Raw genomic sequence first — 13586 nt, forward strand, 5'->3', positions numbered from 1 at the left:
TGCCCTTACCCTCCCCTGACCCACAACTCTCAATATGTCGTTTTCGCTTTTTTGTGTTTATTCAGGCACATATACTTGAATGTCCCCGCCGCGACGCACCTTCAGCCGGAACCGCTGGCCGTCCAGCACGAACAGCTTGGCCCAGCGGTCCTTGTGGCTTCTGCCCGCCTGGGCCTCGGCCTCCTCGACCACTCTGGGTGGCCACTCCGCGCGCTCGAGTTCCTTCCATGGCTTCCCGCACAGCGACTGCTGCCTGCGGAGGCATGGTCGCTGCGGTGGCTGTCTTGCCTCGGGGCACGACTCCTGCCGCGCGAGCTTCGGTGGTGGTGGTGCGGGCCACACCCACGGACCCTTCTCCGGGCTCTCTCCCGCGTCTCCGACCTCTACCCGTGCGCGAACTTGCGGGTCGCGCGCTCGCTTCTCCACCGGCCTCCATCCGACCGCGCCCACCTCCTCCCACACGCGGGCCTCCGGCGTGTCCTCCGGCGGTGCGGGCCATGTCCAGGTCACCGTTTGCTGGTGCAACCGGCGGCCGCCCAGGCCGATTGTGCGCAGCGTCTGCGCGACGTGCGCCTGGTCCACTTCCCAGGACTGCTGCCGCTCGCACCGGGGCCCCTCCTCATCCTGGGGTGGCTTCGTCGGCGTGCGCGGCGGCGGCGGCGTCGGTGGTGCTGGCGGCGGTGTTGGCGTGCGTGGTGGCGGTGGTGGCTGCCGCTGCGCCGGTGGCGGCGTCGGCGGCAACGGCGGCTGCGGTTGCGGCCGCGGCGTCGGTGGCTGCGGCATCTCCGGGTGCTGCGGCTCCGGTGTCTGCGGCTGCTCCTGCTGCTGCTGCGTCGGCGGCTGTGACTGCGCCGGTGGCGGCAGCGGTGGCTGTGGCTGCGGCGTCGGTGGCTGCCGCATCTCCGGGTGCTGCGGCGTCGGCGGCTGCGGCTGCTCCTGCTGCGTTGGTGGTGGCGGTGGCGATGGCTGCGACGGCGGCGGTGGTGTCGGTGGCAACGGCGGCTGCCGTGGTGGCAACGACGACGGTGAGTGGGGCACCCACAGTGCCTCCTCCTCCTCTTGCCACTCCGATAGGCGTTTTTCCCACGCGGCCTTGGCGGCGGCTGCCTTCCGCTCCACCACCATCCGCTCGAACCGCCGCAGCGTGGTGATCCGTGCATCCGCGAACTCGCGCATCTCCCGGGGGTCCTTCGACGGCATCGCCTCTGCAAGCCGAATCCGACCGTGGCCCTGCGTCGCCCGCCGCACGCTGCGGTAGGCCATCCTCGGCTTCGGGCTCCGGCCTCCTTCGTCCTCCTCCGAGGATACCACCGGGGTGACGGTCTCACCCCCGTCGTCCTCCTCGCTCTTCGAAGAGAGGGACACATAATCCACGGGTTCTTCGTGGATCGCCTCGTCCTCCGACAGCTCCGTGTCGGGCACCTCCTCCGTGTCCTTCTGGACCGGGGATGGGGATCGCGACACCAAGGGTGACGCCAGAAGCTGGAGGTAGGACTCGGAGTCCGCCCTCCATATCGCTCCGGGCTGTTCCCCGGTGCCGGTCACCCTCACCTCCCGGTTGTTCTCTGCGTTGCTGCTCATCTCGTGCCGACTTGATTTTAAAAGAAAGCCTCTAGCTTTTTCCGCCGCGACGAAACCTCGGTTTTCGATTTACTCCTTTCCGCCGTTATTCCGCGGGGCCTGTACCGGTAACGGGATTCTCCTCCGTGCACCTGCCTCCTACGGAATTCGCAATTGTGTGCGTTAGCCGTTAACGGTTTTCCGGCTGTGTACCCTCCCTGTCCCGCTCTCGCGCTCCAACGGGCCTTTTTTGTGTGTGTGTGTGTGATTAACTGCGACTTCCGACTTCTCGATACCCTGTATCGTCTTCCCCCCTTCTTCGCGAAAGGGTTTTATTGTGGTGTGTCGCTCTCGTTGTCCTCTGGCCCGCCGGCGCCCGCGCTTCCCGGCTTCAAATCGCTAATATGAGCCGTTTTTGTCTTCTTCGTTGTGGCGTGTTCCAAAATACAAATCACCGGCGACGTGAATTTCTTTATTTTGAACGGCCCGTCGAACTTCGGTGCCAGTTTTGCCGCGAAGCCCTCAGCTGCTTTTGATAGGTGGTGCTCCTTGGCCCACACAGTTTCGCCCACCTTGGGTTTCCACGGCCTCCTCCGGAGATTATAGTGGCGCGCCTGATTCTGCGCTGCCTTTTCCATGTTCCTCCGCACCAGTTCGAAGATCTCCCTCAGTTTTCCCGCGTTTTCCGCCGGCGTCTGTGGACATCTGCCCGTTCCGGCCGTCTGTTCGTCGAACAACGCATTCGGCAGCCTCGGTTCTCTTCCCTGCGTTATAAATGCCGGCGAGTATCCAGTGGTTTCTGCCACGCTCGTGTTCACCGCCAACTGCAGCTCTGGCCAGTTCTCGTCCCATGTCCTCTGATCGGCCCCCGTGAACTGCGCGATCATCGTCTTCACGGTCCTGTTGGCCCTTTCGGTCGGGTTTTCTTGTGGAGTGTATGGAGCCGTGAGCTGGTGTTTAACACCCAGCTCCTCCAAAAACCTCTTGAATGCCCTGCTCGTGAACTGGACTCCGTTGTCCGTGATTATGACCTTTGGCACTCCGTACCTGGCCACTATCCGCTCTCGCACGGCCTTTCGTAGCGTCTCGGTGGTCGCCCTACGCATCGGAACGATCTCGGTCCACTTGGAGAACCTGTCCACCAGGACCAGCAGCATCGAATTGCCGTGCTTTGACCTCGGCAAGGGGCCCACAAAGTCCGCACATACGGTGGCCCACGGTTCTTCCGGCACCTGTGTCAGCATTTTCCCGGCTGCTTGCAGTTGGTTGGGCTTGTATCTCATGCAGCTCTCGCAGTTCCTCACGTATTTCCTGACGTCTCGGTGCATTCCTGGCCAGTGGTACCTGGCTGCCACCCTCGCCATAGTCTTCCGACTTCCCAGGTGTCCCGCCGTCGGCATGTCGTGGTTCTCGGCCATGACGCGCTGTCTCTCCCTGGTTGGTACACACAGCTTCCATGACACCACATCCTCGTGTCCTGCCCGGTGCGGAATGTGCCTATACAATTGGCCGGCCTCTTCCAGGTAGTCCGGGTACTTTTGGGGCTCCTGCTTCATTTTCCTCCGCATCCCATCTATCCACTTGCACTCCTGCTGTTCGTCCGGTTGCCCTTCTTCCGTTATCCTGCGGCTCGTTTCCTGCAGCGGCTGCCTCGATAGGGCGTCCGCGACGATGTTCAGCTGGCCCTTTCTGTACGAAATCTCGAAGTCGTATTGTTGGAGCTCCAATGCCCATCTCGCGATCCTTCCGGACGGACTCACGATGCTGTTCAGCCACTTCAGGGCCATGTGATCCGTTATCACTTTGAAATGGTAGCCCTCCAGGTATGGTCTTAATTTCCTGACAGCCCACACTATTGCTAAACATTCCTTCTTTGTTGCAGAATAATTTTTCTCCGCTCCGTTCAGCGCTCTGCTGGAGTAGGATATCACCCGCTCGCCTTGCTCGGAGTGCTGTGTGAGGATAGCGCCCAGCCCGTAGTCGCTGGCGTCCGTCTGTAGCACGAACGTCCGTGTGAAGTCGGGGCATGCCAGGATCGGGTCGGCGACCAACCTAGTTTTGACGGCCTCGAACGCTTCTTGGTGGGCGTCAGTCCATTCCCTTTTTGCTTGTTTCTTTAGGAGTGCGTTCAGTGGTTGTACCAACGTTGCAAAATCCGGTACAAAACGTCTGTACCACGACGCCACTCCTAGATACTGTCGCAGCTCCTTCACGTTTCCCGGGGGCTTTAGCTGAGCTATTGCCGCTACCTTCTCCGGATCCGTTCCGATGCCCTGATCCGTCACCCGGTGGCCCAGGTATTGTAGCTCCTTTCGAAAGAACTTGCACTTATCTGCGTTAACTTTCAGGTTTGCCGCCCTCAGCCTCCGGAACACCTCTTTCAGGTTACGCTTGTGCTCTTGTAGTGTCCGTCCGATCACAATTATGTCGTCCTGGTACGCAAATGCGTGTGGCATCATCTCTGGTCCTATCACCTGGTCCAACGCCCGCTGGAACGTTGCCGATGCGGAGTGCAGTCCGAACGGCATTACTTTCCATTGGAACAGGCCCTTTCCCGGCACCGTAAATGCCGTATATTGCCGACTTGCTGCTGCCAACGGAATCTGCCAGTACCCGTCCTTCAAATCCAGACTGCTTATGTATTTCGCCTCCCTTAGTTGATCCAGAATGTAGTTGATCATTGGCATCGGGTACGCATCCTTCACGGACTTTGCGTTTATTTGGCGGAAATCCACACACAAACGCCACTGACCCGTCTTCTTTTTTACCATCACTATGGGAGAGCTGTACGGGCTCCTAGACGGCTCGATGCACCCCTTTTGTAGCAACTCGTCGACCTTGGCGTTGATCTCCACCTGCATCTTCGGGTTCTTCGGGTAGTAGCTCTGTTTGACCGGTGGATCCTCTTTCATCGTGATTCTGTGCACCGCCACCGTTGACGTCCCTTGGACTCTTCCCAATTCTGCTAGGTCTGCATTCAGGAAGCCGTCTATATCTTTCTCCGCAAATTCGGTCGTCCTTTCCACGACTGCCACTGACAGCTTCTCGCGTGCATTGCTTCGCACCAGCTGTCCCGCCGGTATCGTTGCGCTCAGACCCGCGCATGCTATCCTGGCTCCAACTTTCGTTAGGAAATCCCATCCCAGTACTAGAGCGTCGATGATGTTGTGGAGGATTAGCAGTTGCATTCTTACGGTCCTCTCTCCCAGTCCTACGTCTACTTCGAGCAGCGATGTGACCTCCTCGAACCGTCCATCAGCCATCCGCACCTCTCTTCTCGTGGCTACGACCTCTCCCACTGCCCGCAACCTGTCCGCCAACTCTTCGCTAATAAAGCTTGCTGTGGCTCCGGTGTCCATCGTGGCCTTAACTTCCATACCGTCTATGAGCACTGTGGCGGACAGTTGCCTTTCTTCCGCCTTCAGCTTGCCCATTAATTTTGAGGGGCAGCACCTTGCGAACCCTGGTTGCCCCTCTGAGGCTGGGGTCGCGTGGCGTTTCCCGATCTTGGGCAGCATTCTGCGGTCTTCCGGCCGATTCGCCCGCACGACCAGCAAAATGTGATCGGTCGGTTCCGACACTCCCGCATCCAGTGCTCCTGGCTTCCGCACCTATGGCAGGCTTGCGCTGGGTTTAGCACAAACCCCCGCCGCGCCGGGTCTGGTCCTCGCCCGTTCGTCTCGTGCCTCGACGGTCCTGTGGGCTCCTCTTGGCACCTTCTGCACACCGTGTGCTGTTCCCCTCTTTGGAAATCCCGCTGGTGGCGGGCTCTTTGGGTCCGCTCTGATTCGAACCGCTCCCTCTGGGAGTCCAGTTCCTCGAATTCGTCGGCCAGGACCATCAGAGCATCCAGGTTTCGGCACTCGTATGGGCGGACAAACATCCGTAGAGCCGGAGTGCTGTTCTCCCTTATCCTCTCCAGGATCTCTTTGTGGGACATCCCCAAGGGCCGCATTAGGGTCTGCATGTCCACAATGTAATCTTTGAAGCATTCGCCATGCCGCTGCTTCCTCTGCCTGACCTGGTCTGCCAGCTTTGTCATGAAGCCTCTGGGCAGGAAGAATTCCTGGAAGCTATGGATGAACTCTGCCCATGTCTCCCAGAATCTGTTGTTGGCGATGAACCACTTTAGGGCCCTGCCCTTCAGCAGTTCCGGCATCGCTCGTGGGATTTGGTTGATATCCAGGCCGTACGTCATTGCTGACCACTCCACCTGTTCCAGGAACTCCAACGGCTTGTCGTGACCGTCGTATCGGAAGCTCCACTCCCGCACCTGTTTCGCCACTTTTGCGTAATCCGGAGGGGCTACCCTTGCGATGTCTCGCCGATTGCGGCTGGTCTCCCGCCTCTCCCTTCCCTCGCAGCTGCTTTCCCGCCGTTCACTCCCGGTTTCCTGCCTTTCGGGTCTGCTCCCGCTGGCCTCCATCATGCTGTGGACATCGAGGCTCCCCACCAGGCCTTCCACACCGGTGACTTTGATTTCCGGGGCCGGTCTTCTTGCGTACTCCCTTTCCAACGCCTCCAGTATGGCGACCGTTTCGGGCTCGTCTGTGGTCTGCCAACCCTCGATCCTCGACCAACCCTTCGAGCTTAATGCCTAGGGCGCTTGCTATTGCGGGAAAGTCATCCCTCTTCAGGCTGTATAGCCACGATTTCCCCATCTTCTCCTCTGTTCTTTTTGATCAGGACAATCACGGTTGGGCGCCAGATGTAACGAACTGTTTTTCTTGTTTCGGCTCGCTACGAAATGCAACGGCTAGCTCAGAGATTTTGTTTGTTCGTCCCACCAAATTTATGATTTGTGTGATTGCCCGACCAAGAAGAAGACAGATTCTCAGATTTAACCACTTTTATTTAGCGTCACCTGTTGAACAGGATTCGGTGATCCTCGCCGCTGGATGCACGTCGTTGCTCCCTCGTCGTCCTTCCGTCGTACGCCTGCGTCGCTGCCGACGGGGATCCGTACCGGCTCGCCTGGGGCTTAGGATGTTATGGGGCAGGGTGTATCGTCCGCGAGCTAAGATAGCGCTCCACTCCGAACCACCATGCGACCACTGACTCCACTGTCCCTTCCTGCGTGTGCCAGGCACTTGTTGCCCTCGCCGAAGGATAACCTGCGGGCTCGACCGGGGCTTAGGATGTTATGGGGCAGGGTGTATCGTCCGCGAGTTAAGCTAGCGCTCTCCTCCGAACCACCGTTGCGACCACTGACTCCACCGTCCCTTTCTGACTACGCTAGGTCCTCGCCGAAAGATAACCTGCGGGCTCGACCGGGCTTAGGATGTTATGGGGCAGGGTGTATCGTCCGCGAGTTAAGCTAGCGCTTCCCTCCGAACCACCGTTGCGACCACTGACTCCACTGTCCCTTTCTGACCACGCTAGGTCCTTGTGTTTACTCGTCCTTCGCTGATCTTCACGTGCGGCGATCCACTCTGGATGTCCGCTTGGCGCACCGTCGTTTCACTGTCACTCGGTATCGACTCTTCGCGTACTTCTTAGCTTTCCGTATGGCTGTATGGCCCTTCGCGTACTTCTTCTCGACTGTATGGCTGTATGGCCCTCGCGTACTTCTTCCTGACTGTCCCGAGCTGCGCCGGCGCCGTCCCTTATATCGGCTGCGGGAATCCCGTTATTTCCCCTTTTGCACACGGCTCGCTCGGGTCCAAGGTCCAAACATGTCCCGTTAGTTCACGGTGCGTCCTCTTTGTGCCTGTCCAAAGTCCGCACCGTTTCCGTATGACCTCTACGCCCTTGGCGGGTTCGAGTCCAAGGTCCAGCGCGGTACCGTTAATTCACGGTCTCTCCGCTTTGCCGGGGTCCAAGGTCCATTATTAACCGTTCGACCTGACCGCCCTTGGCTCCTCTCGCATTCCAGCCGTCTTCGCTGTTGCTACGCCGATCTCCTGCACCCGGACTTGTGGGGAGTTTTAAGACTCCTCACATCTCCCCCTTTCTTCGGAAGATTTCAAAGAATGCTGCTTCCGGCGGTCCTCTGCTTCGGTTCCTCCTTGCATGGGCAACTTCCTCAATCACCTCTCGTCGACCCTGCGCCCTTTGTTCTCAGCCTGGCAGTCGCAGCTTATTAGACCCCGTCGTTCAGCGTCTTGACTTGGCATCTTGAACCTCCTTGCGCCTTCCTGATCGCAGCCTTACGTCTCAGCCTATTCGAGCATCTCGACGTGGCATCTTGATCCTCAACATTCCATCCTCCTCACGTCGACCTGCGCCTCCTTGATCTCAGCCCGGCAGCCTCAGCCTAGTAGACCCTGTCGTTCGACGTCTCGACTCGGCATCTTGATCTTTGCGCCCTTCTCCAGCCTCCTGTATCTGTTGCCGTCCGCTTCTTGTCACCAGCTCCGCATTTAAATTTGTCGCCTCTTCGTCGCTTCGCATCCCTGGCAACTCCACCGATACTCACCATGATCGACTTATCGATGTTGGCGACCGGCGTTGCCACCTCCGATTCCTACCGATGTTGTCCCATCGCTGATTGCGCGATCGAGTTATCGATATTGGCGACCGGCGTTGCCACTTCCTGTTCCGATGTTCCGATGTCGTGCCGATTGCTGCCAATAGTGTGGCAGCGAGTTGAAAATCAATTTAATATCCAGTATTTTTTTTTTGTTCCCTATCGATCTCACTATCGATCGACCGCTATTATCGTAGCGCCCCCATCACGATTTTCTCCAGACACGTGGATTTCGGAGTTGCAGCTCAATGGAGGTAAGTTAGGGAATTTAGTGTAAAAACCGCCATATTTACTCATCCTCTCTTTTTTTAGCTCCTCGGACATGCCATGAAGCCCCTTGATACTCCAGGGTTGCCGGCCCTGGACACGGGCACCCTGGAGGCCCTTCATCAGGGATCTCGGATGAATGCCCCTACATGCTCCGGGCGGCTGCCCCTGGCCCTCAAGCGCCCTGGAGGCCTCCTCTTCCGTCTCCGCGCCTGCGGCAGCCTCGCGTCGATTTGCCGGCCCGCGTGCCTGGCCCCGCGTGCCTGGCCCCGCGTCCGCTCGCTGGCCCGCGTGCCTGTTGGCTGCTGCAGATGACTCGCACCTTTTTTTTTACTGTGAGCAACATGTGCCCTTACCCTCCCCTGACCCACAACTCTCAATATGTCGTTTTCGCTTTTTTGTGTTTATTCAGGCACATATACTTGAATGTCCCCGCCGCGACGCACCTTCAGCCGGAACCGCTGGCCGTCCAGCACGAACAGCTTGGCCCAGCGGTCCTTGTGGCTTCTGCCCGCCTGGGCCTCGGCCTCCTCGACCACTCTGGGTGGCCACTCCGCGCGCTCGAGTTCCTTCCATGGCTTCCCGCACAGCGACTGCTGCCTGCGGAGGCATGGTCGCTGCGGTGGCTGTCTTGCCTCGGGGCACGACTCCTGCCGCGCGAGCTTCGGTGGTGGTGGTGCGGGCCACACCCACGGACCCTTCTCCGGGCTCTCTCCCGCGTCTCCGACCTCTACCCGTGCGCGAACTTGCGGGTCGCGCGCTCGCTTCTCCACCGGCCTCCATCCGACCGCGCCCACCTCCTCCCACACGCGGGCCTCCGGCGTGTCCTCCGGCGGTGCGGGCCATGTCCAGGTCACCGTTTGCTGGTGCAACCGGCGGCCGCCCAGGCCGATTGTGCGCAGCGTCTGCGCGACGTGCGCCTGGTCCACTTCCCAGGACTGCTGCCGCTCGCACCGGGGCCCCTCCTCATCCTGGGGTGGCTTCGTCGGCGTGCGCGGCGGCGGCGGCGTCGGTGGTGCTGGCGGCGGTGTTGGCGTGCGTGGTGGCGGTGGTGGCTGCCGCTGCGCCGGTGGCGGCGTCGGCGGCAACGGCGGCTGCGGTTGCGGCCGCGGCGTCGGTGGCTGCGGCATCTCCGGGTGCTGCGGCTCCGGTGTCTGCGGCTGCTCCTGCTGCTGCTGCGTCGGCGGCTGTGACTGCGCCGGTGGCGGCAGCGGTGGCTGTGGCTGCGGCGTCGGTGGCTGCCGCATCTCCGGGTGCTGCGGCGTCGGCGGCTGCGGCTGCTCCTGCTGCGTTGGTGGTGGCGGTGGCGATGGCTGCGACGGCGGCGGTGGTGTCGGTGGCAACGGCGGCTGCCGTGGTGGCAACGACGACGGTGAGTGGGGCACCCACAGTGCCTCCTCCTCCTCTTGCCACTCCGATAGGCGTTTTTCCCACGCGGCCTTGGCGGCGGCTGCCTTCCGCTCCACCACCATCCGCTCGAACCGCCGCAGCGTGGTGATCCGTGCATCCGCGAACTCGCGCATCTCCCGGGGGTCCTTCGACGGCATCGCCTCTGCAAGCCGAATCCGACCGTGGCCCTGCGTCGCCCGCCGCACGCTGCGGTAGGCCATCCTCGGCTTCGGGCTCCGGCCTCCTTCGTCCTCCTCCGAGGATACCACCGGGGTGACGGTCTCACCCCCGTCGTCCTCCTCGCTCTTCGAAGAGAGGGACACATAATCCACGGGTTCTTCGTGGATCGCCTCGTCCTCCGACAGCTCCGTGTCGGGCACCTCCTCCGTGTCCTTCTGGACCGGGGATGGGGATCGCGACACCAAGGGTGACGCCAGAAGCTGGAGGTAGGACTCGGAGTCCGCCCTCCATATCGCTCCGGGCTGTTCCCCGGTGCCGGTCACCCTCACCTCCCGGTTGTTCTCTGCGTTGCTGCTCATCTCGTGCCGACTTGATTTTAAAAGAAAGCCTCTAGCTTTTTCCGCCGCGACGAAACCTCGGTTTTCGATTTACTCCTTTCCGCCGTTATTCCGCGGGGCCTGTACCGGTAACGGGATTCTCCTCCGTGCACCTGCCTCCTACGGAATTCGCAATTGTGTGCGTTAGCCGTTAACGGTTTTCCGGCTGTGTACCCTCCCTGTCCCGCTCTCGCGCTCCAACGGGCCTTTTTTGTGTGTGTGTGTGTGATTAACTGCGACTTCCGACTTCTCGATACCCTGTATCGTCTTCCCCCCTTCTTCGCGAAAGGGTTTTATTGTGGTGTGTCGCTCTCGTTGTCCTCTGGCCCGCCGGCGCCCGCGCTTCCCGGCTTCAAATCGCTAATATGAGCCGTTTTTGTCTTCTTCGTTGTGGCGTGTTCCAAAATACAAATCACCGGCGACGTGAATTTCTTTATTTTGAACGGCCCGTCGAACTTCGGTGCCAGTTTTGCCGCGAAGCCCTCAGCTGCTTTTGATAGGTGGTGCTCCTTGGCCCACACAGTTTCGCCCACCTTGGGTTTCCACGGCCTCCTCCGGAGATTATAGTGGCGCGCCTGATTCTGCGCTGCCTTTTCCATGTTCCTCCGCACCAGTTCGAAGATCTCCCTCAGTTTTCCCGCGTTTTCCGCCGGCGTCTGTGGACATCTGCCCGTTCCGGCCGTCTGTTCGTCGAACAACGCATTCGGCAGCCTCGGTTCTCTTCCCTGCGTTATAAATGCCGGCGAGTATCCAGTGGTTTCTGCCACGCTCGTGTTCACCGCCAACTGCAGCTCTGGCCAGTTCTCGTCCCATGTCCTCTGATCGGCCCCCGTGAACTGCGCGATCATCGTCTTCACGGTCCTGTTGGCCCTTTCGGTCGGGTTTTCTTGTGGAGTGTATGGAGCCGTGAGCTGGTGTTTAACACCCAGCTCCTCCAAAAACCTCTTGAATGCCCTGCTCGTGAACTGGACTCCGTTGTCCGTGATTATGACCTTTGGCACTCCGTACCTGGCCACTATCCGCTCTCGCACGGCCTTTCGTAGCGTCTCGGTGGTCGCCCTACGCATCGGAACGATCTCGGTCCACTTGGAGAACCTGTCCACCAGGACCAGCAGCATCGAATTGCCGTGCTTTGACCTCGGCAAGGGGCCCACAAAGTCCGCACATACGGTGGCCCACGGTTCTTCCGGCACCTGTGTCAGCATTTTCCCGGCTGCTTGCAGTTGGTTGGGCTTGTATCTCATGCAGCTCTCGCAGTTCCTCACGTATTTCCTGACGTCTCGGTGCATTCCTGGCCAGTGGTACCTGGCTGCCACCCTCGCCATAGTCTTCCGACTTCCCAGGTGTCCCGCCGTCGGCATGTCGTGGTTCTCGGCCATGACGCGCTGTCTCTCCCTGGTTGGTACACACAGCTTCCATGACACCACATCCTCGTGTCCTGCCCGGTGCGGAATGTGCCTATACAATTGGCCGGCCTCTTCCAGGTAGTCCGGGTACTTTTGGGGCTCCTGCTTCATTTTCCTCCGCATCCCATCTATCCACTTGCACTCCTGCTGTTCGTCCGGTTGCCCTTCTTCCGTTATCCTGCGGCTCGTTTCCTGCAGCGGCTGCCTCGATAGGGCGTCCGCGACGATGTTCAGCTGGCCCTTTCTGTACGAAATCTCGAAGTCGTATTGTTGGAGCTCCAATGCCCATCTCGCGATCCTTCCGGACGGACTCACGATGCTGTTCAGCCACTTCAGGGCCATGTGATCCGTTATCACTTTGAAATGGTAGCCCTCCAGGTATGGTCTTAATTTCCTGACAGCCCACACTATTGCTAAACATTCCTTCTTTGTTGCAGAATAATTTTTCTCCGCTCCGTTCAGCGCTCTGCTGGAGTAGGATATCACCCGCTCGCCTTGCTCGGAGTGCTGTGTGAGGATAGCGCCCAGCCCGTAGTCGCTGGCGTCCGTCTGTAGCACGAACGTCCGTGTGAAGTCGGGGCATGCCAGGATCGGGTCGGCGACCAACCTAGTTTTGACGGCCTCGAACGCTTCTTGGTGGGCGTCAGTCCATTCCCTTTTTGCTTGTTTCTTTAGGAGTGCGTTCAGTGGTTGTACCAACGTTGCAAAATCCGGTACAAAACGTCTGTACCACGACGCCACTCCTAGATACTGTCGCAGCTCCTTCACGTTTCCCGGGGGCTTTAGCTGAGCTATTGCCGCTACCTTCTCCGGATCCGTTCCGATGCCCTGATCCGTCACCCGGTGGCCCAGGTATTGTAGCTCCTTTCGAAAGAACTTGCACTTATCTGCGTTAACTTTCAGGTTTGCCGCCCTCAGCCTCCGGAACACCTCTTTCAGGTTACGCTTGTGCTCTTGTAGTGTCCGTCCGATCACAATTATGTCGTCCTGGTACGCAAATGCGTGTGGCATCATCTCTGGTCCTATCACCTGGTCCAACGCCCGCTGGAACGTTGCCGATGCGGAGTGCAGTCCGAACGGCATTACTTTCCATTGGAACAGGCCCTTTCCCGGCACCGTAAATGCCGTATATTGCCGACTTGCTGCTGCCAACGGAATCTGCCAGTACCCGTCCTTCAAATCCAGACTGCTTATGTATTTCGCCTCCCTTAGTTGATCCAGAATGTAGTTGATCATTGGCATCGGGTACGCATCCTTCACGGACTTTGCGTTTATTTGGCGGAAATCCACACACAAACGCCACTGACCCGTCTTCTTTTTTACCATCACTATGGGAGAGCTGTACGGGCTCCTAGACGGCTCGATGCACCCCTTTTGTAGCAACTCGTCGACCTTGGCGTTGATCTCCACCTGCATCTTCGGGTTCTTCGGGTAGTAGCTCTGTTTGACCGGTGGATCCTCTTTCATCGTGATTCTGTGCACCGCCACCGTTGACGTCCCTTGGACTCTTCCCAATTCTGCTAGGTCTGCCTTCAGGAAGCCGTCTATATCTTTCTCCGCAAATTCGGTCGTCCTTTCCACGACTGCCACTGACAGCTTCTCGCGTGCATTGCTTCGCACCAGCTGTCCCGCCGGTATCGTTGCGCTCAGACCCGCGCATGCTATCCTGGCTCCAACTTTCGTTAGGAAATCCCATCCCAGTACTAGAGCGTCGATGATGTTGTGGAGGATTAGCAGTTGCATTCTTACGGTCCTCTCTCCCAGTCCTACGTCTACTTCGAGCAGCGATGTGACCTCCTCGAACCGTCCATCAGCCATCCGCACCTCTCTTCTCGTGGCTACGACCTCTCCCACTGCCCGCAACCTGTCCGCCAACTCTTCGCTAATAAAGCTTGCTGTGGCTCCGGTGTCCATCGTGGCCTTAACTTCCATACCGTC

The sequence above is a fragment of the Drosophila santomea genome, chromosome 2R (genome assembly GCF_016746245.2).
Source record: "Drosophila santomea strain STO CAGO 1482 chromosome 2R, Prin_Dsan_1.1, whole genome shotgun sequence".
In the NCBI taxonomy this organism is placed as follows: Eukaryota; Metazoa; Arthropoda; class Insecta; order Diptera; family Drosophilidae; genus Drosophila; species Drosophila santomea.